Here is a 13,766-nt window from a genome sequence, read left to right as displayed (position 1 = left end):
CCCCTATATTAGAAGTGACGCAACAAGGGAGACGTAAATAGCGACGAAGACCAGACTGCATTTCTATCACAAACATCAAAAACAATAAGAACAATAGAGAATTCATTTCGCAAGACAGTGGAAATTTAATTAGAATGAAAATTTCGGCCCTATGTCCCAGAGCTGTCCTCAGCAAAACATAAATATATAAGAAGAAAAACTTAAAACAAGATACAACCAATATAACTAACAAGATTTTTTTTAACTGTCCTAGAATCCTTATTTTAGCAAAGTTCAACCAGGACTGATAAACTAATCTTGCTGTTTTGGCTGCTGATCTCAAAGGTCTATTTCTGACAGGTTTTGTGTTAATATATATTGTTTTTTTATGGCACTTGGTATTTACCAAGTGACATATAGCGATCGTAATTTCTGTCGGTCTGTCTGTCTGTTTGTCCCGGTTTTGCTAGTTTTGACACTTCCAGATAAGCTAGGACGATGAAATTTGGCAGCTGTATCAGGGACCAGACCGCATAAATTAGATAAAGTCGTTTCCCCAACTCGACCATCTGGGGGGTCATTGGGGAGTGGGGGAAGGTTAATTCAGAAAAATTAGAAAAAATGAGGTATTTTAACTTGCGAACGGGTGATCTGATCTTAATGAAATTTGATATCTAGAAATATATCCTGTCTCAGAACTCTTATTTTAAATCCCGACCGGATCCGGTGACATTGAGGGGAGTTGGAGGGGAAAACTTGAAATCTTGGTAAATGCTTAGGCTGGAGGGATCGGGATGAGACTTGTTGGGAAAAATAAGCACAAGTCCTAGATACGTGATTGACATAACCAAAACGGATCAGCTCTCTTTGGGGAGATTTTTGTTCGTTTCAAGCTGGATTCGCATATTCAATTTAAGTTTCGCTCTTTTTAATATTTATGTACTAATTTGTATTAGTAACTATTGTTTGTTTGTTTGCTATAATCGTTTATTTGATTTCCGTTTGTTTTGAGTTTCATTTATGCCACAATAGCAAAATATTTTTGTTCGTTTTAAGCTTGAACTGCATTTTCAACTTAAGCTTTATCCGTTTTGAGAATTGTTTTTTGATTTATAGTACTACCCTACCTGTTGTATGTTTTTTTGCTATGATTGTTTATTTAATTTATGTTTATTTTGAGTTTCATTTATTCTTTAATAGTAATTTCCGGTTGTTTTGAGTTTGAGCTATTGTAGTTTTCCATTTCTTCTGATCTTAAGTTTAAATATGGCATTTACTTTTCTTTAGAAAACTTCATTTTCTAAATTTTTTTTAATTAATTACTAAAAAAGAGTAGTTAAATAAAAATTTAAGAAATTAAAGGTTTTTCCTATACCATTTCATCCACATATCGTATTACCTATTCTTCTATTTTAATTGAAACCTGAAATTTGATAGCCTTACTGACTTCCCTGTAGGTCAAGGAAACAAAAGTACACAAAGTATAAATAATGATCTCAGTTAACTATACACTCTTATTACTTCATTTTTACTCTGCAAAAGAAAGTGGAAACATGTTTAGTGAAAAATATTTCACTGAATATTATGCTTTGTCATCAATTTATGTTATTGTTTCAATTCTAATTTTTTCTATCGCCTTTTTGTTGAATCACTTCCTAATAAAGTGCTTGAGGATATACGAGAGTGACGATTTAATAGTGAATAAGATAATTATTTTCCACTGTGTTGTAACTAAAGCAATGTGCGTTTGTATTCTACTATTCCATATCCCTCGTTTGATAGCTATTGAGTCCCCTAGGTGGTATTGTGAAGTGTCAGGTCGAGCATTTGCCTTGCTTTCTTTGTTTATACAGACTATGCTAGTTTTCAGTAGCTTAACTCGTCTTGTGATGTTATATGGAAGGAGCAGAATACAGGATTGGCCGCAAGTTCGCATCGCTGGCTTAGCGCTGGTTTTTACTCTAGCAGTTGAAATACCGAATGCAATTCAGGTCATTGACATTTCAGCTAAACCAATGATAATATACTGTAACCGTGACACAATTATTGAATGGAGAAACAGCCCTGTGCAATTATTGCTGATAGTCTTAAACCAGGCACCATCTCTACTGGAAATGCTTTTTGATGTGTTTTCACTTAGAATGGACAACCAGGCCGAGCCTTGCAACATACAGAGTAGTAAGAATGTAAAAGTGTTGAAACCATATGTTATTAACGGAGTTTTAAGTGTAGTCATTGTCCTCCCCCTCCGTTATTTAGGATCAAACTTGGCAAGTGTTTTTTCTGATCACCTAAAATACTTACTTTTGATGAACTTCATTACGTTTGCCTCATTGATGTTCCTTGCAGGAGTCCCTCCTATGCTTTATATTATTTTTAACAGAGGCCTCACAAAAATACTGAAAGATCTGACTACAGATATAATTATTGGGGTTACGTATCAACTGCGAACAATTTGTCAAAGAAATAGGGTACATGTCCTCCCTGAATAAAGGATTAGTTTAACCAGCCCAAAATAGTGACGTGAATCAGATTTGATGTTTGGCTAATGCATGTACGTGAAACAAACTATAATTTATGTCCCCGTCAATCACAAACAGTTTGCACCTATAGTCATAAATTATTTTTTTAGCCATATCAGTTGCAAAGCAAAAATAATGCTATCATAAACATAAAACTATTGTAATTGCAGACTGAAATTTGATAGCCTTACTGCCTTCCTAGTCATGGAGTCATGGAGTCATGAAGTCATGGAGACAAAAGTGTTCCTAGTATAATTATGATCCAAGTAAACTATAAACTCTTTAATAATTCATTGTTACTCTACAAAGGAAAGAGGAAACATGCCTAGAGAAATATGTAATAATGAATATTACGCTTCATTATCAATATATGCTATTACTTCGATCCAGATTTTGCCTTCACTTTTTTCTCGAATCATTTCCTAATAAAACACATAAGGATAAATGACTGTCTTGATTTAATAGTGAATAAGATAAGTATTTTTCCACGGTATTATAACTAAAGCTACGTGCATTCTTATGCTACGTTTCCATTTGCCTCGTATTATGCTATATTAATTGAATCCCTAGATGGTATTGTGAAGTACCAGGTTGAGCATTTATACGAACTATGCTAGTTTTCTGTAGTTTAACTCGTCTTGTGATATTGCGTGAAAGATACAGAGTACAAGATTTGCCCCAAGTTCATATTGCCGGAATCGGACTATTTTTGACATTAGCGGTTGAGATACCAAAGATCCTCAGGTATTTTAACTAATCTAACTATTATCTATTGCAACCCCGTCGATACAAGGAGAAATAACTATGCGCATACATAATTGACAATCTTAAATCAAAATACCATTTTTGTTAGTCAAAATACCATCTTGGATTTTTTTTCACTCGGAATTGCCAATAAAGCTGAATTCTCCACCCCAGAGTTGTTCAACAGAAGAAAAATCTTAATACCTTGAGTTATTAACGCAGATTTAATATTAACTTTTTTTCATCCTCTCCGTTATTGGGAAAATTCGGCAAATCAGTAAATTAGCGTGTCAAAATAATTGGTTTTAATAAAAAAAAAATTTATGTCTTCGTCTTTAATGTTTTTCCTGAAATTTTTCGTTTGCTTTACATTGTCTCTATAGGCTCTATAGGTACACCTAAAAGCTGTATGAAACTATAATTTTTTATAGAACAAAACTGTAACATATTAACTTGTTTGCATCTTTACCATTAATCTCTAATGTTAAAACACATTTACTCTCCCAAGGGATAATCTTGAAAAACCTGAAACACAAATAATCAATAATGTGTTATATGTAACGATGCTATTGTACATTATTCACAATAAAGTGAAATAATCAATAGTCATGATCAATCATCATTAATCTCAGATTATGAGCAATTTACGTTTTGCACTAGTTGACTGTTATTTCAATTGCTGCCCGAGTGTTTTAATGTTAAATTTCCCTTGAAATATACGAGGGCTACAAATTGAAACACATATATTTAAAAACATGTTCTAACGGTAAAATTCTAAACGTAACTGTGAAAGTGAAACCGTTTTATTTCTATACCAAATCATAAAAAACTCGTATTTTGCATTTTGACTTGACTTAAGTCTCCTGCCGGGCACTGCTCGGCGTAGAGAGTGACGTCTACCTCCTCCATCCACTTTGGTCCATGGTGAGTATTTGCTCTTCGCCCTGTCTGATGTTTGCCATCGTCAAGAATTTGGAAAGGCTTTCGGAGCAACGTTTCTTCGGTCGGCCACGAGGTTGCTTCCAGCTGACTTTGATAGGGTCAAAGTCGTAGAACGTCTTTGCGGATAAATTTGGTGGCATTCGAATCAGGAGCCTGAACCATCGTAAGGTTTTTTCGGCTGCTTTAGTCGAAAGCCAAGACTGCTTTGTGAGCTGCACAAGCTTCTCATTGCTGACGAAGTCGGACCAGCGTAAGCCCTTGATCCTCCTCAGGCTCTTCGCATGAAATACATCGATTTTCTCGAGGGCCGACTAGAGCGTTGAAGATCCGCAGTTTCGTTGTACGACTGATGTTTGGTTTTCGCCAGAGGTGACGGTTCAGTCTGCCCATGACAGTTTACGCTTTGGATAATCTTGCTTGCAGCTCGGGAGAAGCGAGCCATTTGAAGAAATTATGCAGCCCATGTAGGTGAAGTCTTGAATAACCTCGATGCAAGCGGTGCTGTCCAGGCTAACTGGAGAGTTAACAGAAGGAGAAGACGGGTCTATGGCCATAATTTTAGTTTTGTTCCAGTTTATGTGTAGTCCTACTTTGGCAGCCTCTTCTCATAGAATTCGGAGCACTTCCAGCAGTTTTTCCGTGGAGTCCACCAGAACTGTCAAGTCATCAGCAAAATCAACATCCGTGATGGTACGATCCCCGAGTTGGAGCCAAAAGCTGAGACATGAAGTGGTTTTTGTCATAATGTAATCTACAATGACATTGAAGAGCTCTGGGGCCACTGCACATCCCTGGTGCACTTCTGTTGTGATTCAAAAGAACGGGCTGCGCCGACCATTTACTTGTACCCAGCTCTCCGTCCCATGGTACAGTGCCTTGAGAAGTCTGCAATATTTCTCGGGTAAGCCAGTCAACTCTAGAATCTGCCAAGGAGCTTTCCGAGTCAAATGCAGCATGGAATTCGACGAAAGCAATAAATGCTTTCTGTTGGAACTCTGTGGTCTTCTCTACTATTTGTCAAATCGTGAAAATCTGCTCGATGGTTGAACGGTCTGACATAAAACCAGCTTGCTCCGGTCACTGGATTTTTCGAATGATATTCCGACATCGATCCAGCAAGACCATTTGAAACAGTTTGCCAGGGACTGGCAGTAGGGTTATTCCCCGGTAGTTTAAGCAGTCGCTTCTTCAGCCTCTCTTCTTCCATAAGGGAATGATGACACCCATACGCCAATCCTTAGGAATTGCCTCCATTTGCCAGATTGTAGAAAATAGGGTGTGGAGAAACAGGAGCATTGCAGAACCTCCATTAGTAGCTCTGAGCTTATGCCGCAGATACCAGCAGCTTTATTATTCTAGAGCCTTTTTACTGCATATCCAATTTCTGAGGGGCTGAAAGGCTCGTCTGGAGGAGCATCTGTTTCAGGTCTTTGACTGCAAGGTTGGCTGGGACTGGCATTAGGAGTCACAGATGGAATAGTATTTTTGAGGAGCGAACAGAAGTGGTCCTTCCACCGCTCAAGACAAGAGCCTTCATCAGAAAGAAGTGCCCCATCCCTCTACAGGACGGGATCACAGTTGGGACTTTTATTTTCCGTGAGGTCTTGGAGATGCTTGAATGGGCTGCCTATGTCTTTCTCTTTTGCAGCTAGTTCAATTTCATCAGCTTTCCTTGCAACAAACTGGGTTCTATCCCGGTAAATGAGTCTGTACCACACTCCTTTGAATCTTCGATATGTCATGTCCCCAAAAGCCTTGCCTTGCGTCTTTGCTCTATGACTTGCAGTGTTTCATTAGTTAGCCACGATTTCCTTGGGTAACTCCTCTTGCCAAGCACTAGCTGTGCTGCTCCACTGGTCTACGATCTAAAATGTTTATAAATATCTTCACTGCTATTAAGTGAGCCAAGGGGCTCGAAGCAATTGGATATCTCAATACTGTACTTCTGGCGAGTATCTGGTTCCTTTAGTTTCCCAATATCTACAGCGACGGATTTTCTTTCCGATCTTTGTGCATGGAGGCAAATCTGGATATCGGCACACACAAGCCTGTGGTCTGCGTTTACGAGCTCTGCTGATCTGTAAGTTCTGCAGTTTTTCACCAATGATCTCCAGCGTTTGGAAATAATGACGTAGTCAATTATCTTCTTTGTACGACCGTCATTACTATACCACGTGTACTGGTGAATAGTTTTGTGTTGGAAGTAGGTATTTGTGATGCAAAGGTCGTGAGATTGGCACAGTTCAAGCAGGCGAAGCCCATTGTCGTTAAGTGGATCGGTGGATACAGGACCAACTGTGCCGCACCATACATCCATATCACCGCGCACTGTCACAATGAAGTCGCCAAGGAGAATAGTTATATCATGGGGGAACTGTCGCAAGGCATCTGGACAAAGCAGAGTAGAAATCCTCCTTATCACATCATCAGAATAGTTGGTCGGGGCATAGCATACGATGACAGTCATCTTGCCATGCTTGTGTCCAAAGCGGGCCTTCATTAATCTTTCAGATACAGCTTCGTGCAAAAGTAAGGCCTTTCTTGTAAGTCTGTTTAGTGCAAGGCCAACGCCATTTCTTTTCGTGCTTCCTCCAGACCAGAGCAATGAGTCACTGTTACCTATTCGCTCTTCTCCGCTTTTGGTAAGACGGGTTTCTATAAAACCCGCAATCGATACTTTATTCTTGCGAAGTTCTTAAGAGAGTAGGTTCTTTGATGCAGGTGCATTCAGAGTCAAGACATTCCAGGTGGCTGTCCGTAGCCCCTTTGGTCCATAAGTTTTAGTCTGTCAGTCTTTCTGACGTCGTCAGCATGTCCGTTGACGCGCGATGGTCGAAATCTTAAAAAGGAATCCAGGTCCGAGGCTATGCTGTCACTTTTCGTAGCCCTTAATTTTCGGGTGGAGGGTCGCTAGCCCAACCGACCCTAGGCTTGGAATCTGATTAGAGCTAGGTTAAACCTAGGTACTGATATTCCCAGGGTGGGCTCCACCCACCACATGAGGTTGCGGCCGTCCTGATCGGAGTGTTTAATTAGGGGATAAACCCCATATCCAGAGGCACGTGGTCAGCAGATAGAGCCTGTCTCATCTGGACGACCTCCATTCACCTCAAATACACCTTTCACCTTTTGCATTAATTGATTGTAATTTTATTATTTAATTTCCCTCCAAGTCTACAAGGGTAGCAAAGTGAAAGACAAATTAACAAACGGAAAAATTGTAAACGTAATGTAAAAATGAAAACGCTATATTTCCACACCAAATCATGGGAAATCCATATTTTTCATTAAATGATTATTACTTTAAGTGTTGCCCAGCGGTTTGATTGTTCAATTTCCCTCTAAATCTACAAGGGTAACAAAGAGAAATACAGACTAACACAAAATTTTATAATGGAGAATTGTAGATGTGAATATAAAAATGAAAATGCTATATTTCCACACCTAATCATGAAAAGTTCATATTTTTTATTTAATGATTGTTATTTTATGTGTTGCCCGACTGTTTGAATGCTGAATTTCCCTCCGAGTCTACGAGGGATACAAATAGTTCAGAATAAATCAGTAAGAATTTTATACTATTTCTTAGCTTAAGAAATAATGAAAAATCTAACCTAAGAAACTAAAACATCTTTTTAATTTCTGGACATTCAAAATCTAATACATATTTTCAATTTTGAATTAGGATGTAATTATTAAAAATCGAAAATAAAAATTACTTTTTAAATGGACTGAAAATTTTGGCTGAAAATCTAAATTTTTATTTACCAAATGCTAGTAACAAGCTCATTGTCCCGTTTGTTAAGAATGAGAGATCAAGATTAAGTAAAAGATTTCAACTGACTCTCACTACAAACAGATCATCGCCTGTCAAAAATAAAAACAGAATTTAAAGAAGATGGTTTTTCCAGCTTACATTTGCGGGCTAATCTAACATTTATTATGTTTTGGTGGTTAGCATACCTACCTCCAGTTAATTTTTTCTCGTTACCCCCCCCCCCTTTTTTTGTTATTTTGTCTTTGGTCTTCATTTTCTTTTTCTTGTTTTCTGAAAAGTGTGCAGTTTAATTGTTTTTTGTTGTTGTTGTTTTTTTTTCTGTGTTAAAGGAGACGCATCGAGTTCTACCTTTTTGTCTGCCTTGTTGATATTTATAAGTTGTACTATGTTAATTCAAATAAATAAATGATGATATAAGAGAAACAGCAATGGTTTCCATCTTTAGGTTATTGGCTCCAATAGAGAAGAGGGAAAAGCTTCTCTCTCCTCTCCATAGATCTAAAAATATCTTTTAATACCTTCACAACAAAACCAAAAAAATGAAAAAGCCCCCCCCCCATCCTGATTCAGCTTAGATTTTGGAAATTGAAAAAAATCCTTGTCCCCACCCCCAACATTTTTTGAGTTGATTTTGCTGCTCCAGATAAGCCATGTTATCTGCGCACTACCTTCTCACCATCACTATTTTATCTGTTTGTTACTCGTCACCGGAACAGTAAATTTTCACTTGTTTTTTGGGGTAGAAGCACATAATTCGCTAATGACATTTAGTTTTATCAATGGAAACTTGGATTACGATATCATTTACGAAGATTTTTCAGGTTTTCAGAATATCTCCAAACACTGAGATAGTCTAGAAACTTCGACAAAATAAAAGAACCTGTTTTAAAAGTAAAATTGCAAAAATAAATGAATTTACGAAGACATGTTTCTTTACATACAATCTGTACTAGACTCTAGGAGAAATTCCAGAACGGAGAATTTTCCAGAATCCCAATGCGAAAGTTTCTTACTTGTCTTACTTTCTCTTTGGTGACTCAAATTTACATTTGGAGAAGTTTCGAGAGAATTGTCCGAGGGAATTTTCAGCTTGATAAGAATTGTCTGGGGTATTTTTCTATTGGGTGTGTGGTGGATCCATGGGAGAAACTCTTCATGGGAAAAATATCCATGGTAAAAATTTCTGTTTTTTTTTTGGGGGGGGGGGGTACGGGAAAAAATTTTCACAGAGGGGGGTTTTCTAGTAATTTTTTGAAAGCAATCAGTAATTAAATAAACAATTATTTTTTCAATTCCTCGCGGAATTGTCCGCAGGAAATTTTTCGGGGCGAATTTTCACTGAGGATGGAATTTTCTGGGGGGGGGGATTTTCTTTGGTGGAATTTTTAGTGGGAGAGATTTTCCTTAAAATGGGAAGGCAGATTTCCTAGCATTATTTGAAGAAGATCAGGAAATTAAATAAAGAAAACACAGGTTTTTTATCTCAAAATAAGGAGCAACATTAAACCTTAAAAATGGACAGAAATCATTGCTTGTACGAGGGAGCTACTTCCTCCTCAATACCGCGCTATTTACGCTAAGATTTGACTTTTTGTCTGAGTTCTTCAAGAACGACTCCTGAAACAAAATGCCCGTTTAATTGAAATAAGAGTCCTCTTTAAAGTACTAAAAAAATTTTGGTGGAAGAGCAAGGTATTTAGGAGGGGGCAGCCCCCCCCCCCATGTGCGGAATAATTTCTGTCCGTTTTAATTTAAAATGCTACTCCTTAATTTCAGTTGAAAAAACTGTTTTTATTTAATTATGACAAGTGACGGATAGCTTTATATTACCAACTAGGCTCGATAACGGTATGCAAGCTATAATGATAAAAATTAAAGTTAGGTTAGGTTAGTTTAGCTTAGGTTGATTTAGATTAAGTAAGGTTGGATAAATTGGGTTCTAAATATCAAAAATGGGCTAATAGCCCAACCTAAGATACACTAACCCAATCTCACCTAACCAAACCCAATCTGTTCTAACCCAAAATGTCAATATGAAACCTTGCAATAAATTAAAAAGTTGACTGGCAACGCTGACCAAATCCAGAGAGAACGAAAGGTATTTCAGACATTCAACAATTTGTAGACATTCACGGTAATATACATATATATATACATGTATATATATATATATATATATATATATATATATATATATATATATATATATATATATATATATATATATATATTTATATTTATATATATATATATATATATATATATATATTTATATTTATATATATGTATATATATATACTACTACTACTAATAAATCACTGCAGCAACAAGCCACCTGAGGCCAACCCAGCTAGGCACGCTCCTCCTCCAACCTAATCTATTCAAGGCCTCCCTCTTTACACCCTCCCGGGAAGTTCCCATTTCCTTTAAATCTTTATTCATGGCATCCTCCCGAACCAAACAAGGACGAACTGCTTTGCGTGTAGCCCTAGACGGTTGGGCAAAAAGGACAATCTTCGGCAATCTGTCATCCTTCATCCACAGAACGTGGCCTAGCCATCTCAACCTTTCTTTCATTATAGCCCTAGAAAGCGGGATTGAACCACATTTTTCGTACAACCTACTGTTTGAAATACGGTCAGTCAGCCGGGTACCCAGAACAATCCGTAAGCAATTTCTCTAGAAAACATTTAGTAAATTTTCATCTGCTTTTCGGAGCGCCCATGCTTCAGAGCCATATTTGACCACTTCTATATTCTAATATTCTAATCTTGGTTTGCAGACTTATCTTTCTATTCTTCCAAACATTTTTAAACTGTGAAAAAACACCCTGAGCCTTAGCTATATGTATGTATATATATATATATATATATATATATATATATATATATATATATATATATATATATATATATATATATATATATATATATATATCTATAAATATAAAAATAAGTTGTCTGTCTGTCTGTGGATGGATCAGGTGACGTCACCTGAAAAAACTGGATCAGGTGACGTCAAAACTGAAAAAACTAAAAAAAGGCAAAAACTACAAAAAAAACTAAAAACTAATAAAAAAAATAAAAAAGCTAAAAAACTAAAAAAAACTAAAAAAAGGCAAAAACTACAAAAAAAAACTAAAAACTAATAAAAAAGCTAAAAAACTAAAAAAACTAAAAAAAGGCAAAAACTACAAAAAAAACTAAAAACTAATAAAAAAAATAAAAAAGCTAAAAAACTAAAAAAACTAAAAAAACTAAAAAAAGGTAAAAAACTAAAAAAACTAAAAACTAAAAAAAAGGAAAAAACTGAAAAATAAGCTAAAATAAAGGTAAAAACCAATAAAAAACTTAAAAAAAAACTGAAAAAACTAAAAAAAGGCAAAAACTAAAAAAAAACTAAAAACTAATAAAAAAAGTAAAAAAGCTAAAAAACTAAAAAAACTAAAAAAAACTAAAAAAAGGTAAAAAACTAAAAAAAATAAAAAATAAAAAAAAACTAAAAAAAAGGAAAAAACTGAAAAATAAGCTAAAATAAAGGTAAAAACCAATAAAAAACTAAAAAGAAAAAAAGGAAAAAACTAAAAAAATTTTCATCTAAAAAACTAAAAAAAACTAAAAAAGGTAAAAACTAAAAGAACTAAAAAAGAAAAAAATAAATGACGACACTCAAAGAGAAAGCGACCAGGACAAAAGGAATGTTCGATTAGCAATCAACAAAGCACCGGGCACAGGGAGTATAAATGACGACCAGGACATAAGTAAAAAAAAAAACTAACAAAACTAAAAAGAAGGTAAAAACTACAAAAAAACTAAAAAGAAAAAAACTAAAAAAAGGCAAAAACTACAAAAAAAACTAAAAACTAATAAAAAAGCTAAAAAACTAAAAAAACTAAAAAAAGGCAAAAACTACAAAAAAAACTAAAAACTAATAAAAAAAAATAAAAAAGCTAAAAAACTAAAAAAACTAAAAAAACTAAAAAAAGGTAAAAAACTAAAAAAACTAAAAACTAAAAAAACTAAAAAAAAGGAAAAAACTGAAAAATAAGCTAAAATAAAGGTAAAAACCAATAAAAAACTAAAAAAAAAAACTGAAAAAACTAAAAAAAGGCAAAAACTACAAAAAAAACTAAAAACTAATAAAAAAAGTAAAAAAGCTAAAAAACTAAAAAAAATAAAAAAACTAAAAAAAGGTAAAAAACTAAAAAAAATAAAAAATAAAAAAAAACTAAAAAAAAGGAAAAAACTGAAAAATAAGCTAAAATAAAGGTAAAAACCAATAAAAAACTAAAAAGAAAAAAAGGAAAAAACTAAAAAAAATTTTCATCTAAAAAACTAAAAAAAACTAAAAAAGGTAAAAACTAAAAGAACTAAAAAAGAAAAAAATAAATGACGACACTCAAAGAGAAAGCGACCAGGACAAAAGGAATGTTCGATTAGCAATCAACAAAGCAGGGAGTATAAATGACGACCAGGACATAAGTAAAAAAAAAAACTAACAAAACTAAAAAGAAGGTAAAAACTACAAAAAAACTAAAAAGAAAAAAAAACTAAAAACTAATAAAAAAACTAAAAAATCTAAAAATCTAAATAAACTAAAAAAGAAAAAAAAAGGAAAAAAATAAAGGAGAAAAACAAAACTAAAAAACGAATGTATATACAGACCGGGACACCGGGATACAAATGACGACCGGGACACAGGGAATATAAATGACGACCGGGACACAGGGACACAACTACAACGGGGACACCGGGGGAAACAGGGGGATATAAATGACGACCGGGACACCGGGACAGGGAATGGTCGATTAGCAATCACCATCAACAAAGCTCAAGGGCAATCATTAGAATCATGAGGTATAGATCTGAATACAGATTGTTTTCCCATGGACCATTATATGTTGCATGTTCAAGAGTCGGTAAACCTGACAATCTATTTATATGCAAAGACAATGGGACAGCAAAGAATGTTGTATATTCGCAAGTTTTACGTAGTTAAAACCATATATATATATATATATATATATATATATATATATATATATATATATATATATATATATATATCTATCTATATTCACAGGTGGGACATAGGGACACAACTACAATGGCGCGTAACTATTATGGCGCGTAACGACTTACGCGTGCGGGGGGGCTTGGGGGGGGGGGGGCGCGAAGCGCCCCCACCAACTAGGTGTTGGGGTGGCGCGAAGCGCCACCCCAACAGCTAGTATATATATATATATATATATATATATATATGATGCAACAGTTTTCACTATACCAGTTGTCCCAGTACTCCCTGGTGGCAACGTTTTTTGGCCTTATTTGCTTTTCTCGAAGATAACGCTAGTAAACTTATAAATTGTTCGCACTTTGTATACCTTGATGAACACAATATCACCTGAAAAACAATATGAATTTCCTACCTTCAAGCGTTCAGGAATGGCCTAGCATTGAAAATTCTGAAAATGTTTGAAAAGTTTGCATTTTTTGTTATGAATTTTTGTTTTGAAAAGTTTTGAATTTTGGGAAGGATTACAAAACTGTTTTCATTTGTCTTTCTTCCTCTTTGGATGCACAATCTTATGTATGGAGAGAATAAAACGGTGGAAATGACAAGTAAGTAATTTGAATAAGTAAGTACAATAATAATTAATCCTTCTTTAATATACAACTTTGAGTAGTTCAATAAATACATGCCTACACTTCTCAAGCCACTAAGTGGCAAGGGAATGGGATAAGGGTGTTATTTTCTATGAGGCGAGGGGCTAACTATCCCTCTAAGACCTCAGTTTGCCC

The 13,766-nt window shown here is 35.1% G+C and overlaps 1 protein-coding gene across 2 annotated transcripts in view; it reads left to right on the top strand.

Moving 5' to 3' along the window:
* LOC136039440 (cubilin-like) overlaps positions 1–13,766 on the top strand; it is a 90,677-nt gene that overhangs the window by 33,655 nt on the left and 43,256 nt on the right. The window lies entirely within an intron of this gene.

This window comes from Artemia franciscana, chromosome 2, assembly GCF_032884065.1.
Source record: "Artemia franciscana chromosome 2, ASM3288406v1, whole genome shotgun sequence".
Classification (NCBI taxonomy): Eukaryota; Metazoa; Arthropoda; class Branchiopoda; order Anostraca; family Artemiidae; genus Artemia; species Artemia franciscana.
This window is presented reverse-complemented; position numbering and strand designations above follow the sequence as displayed.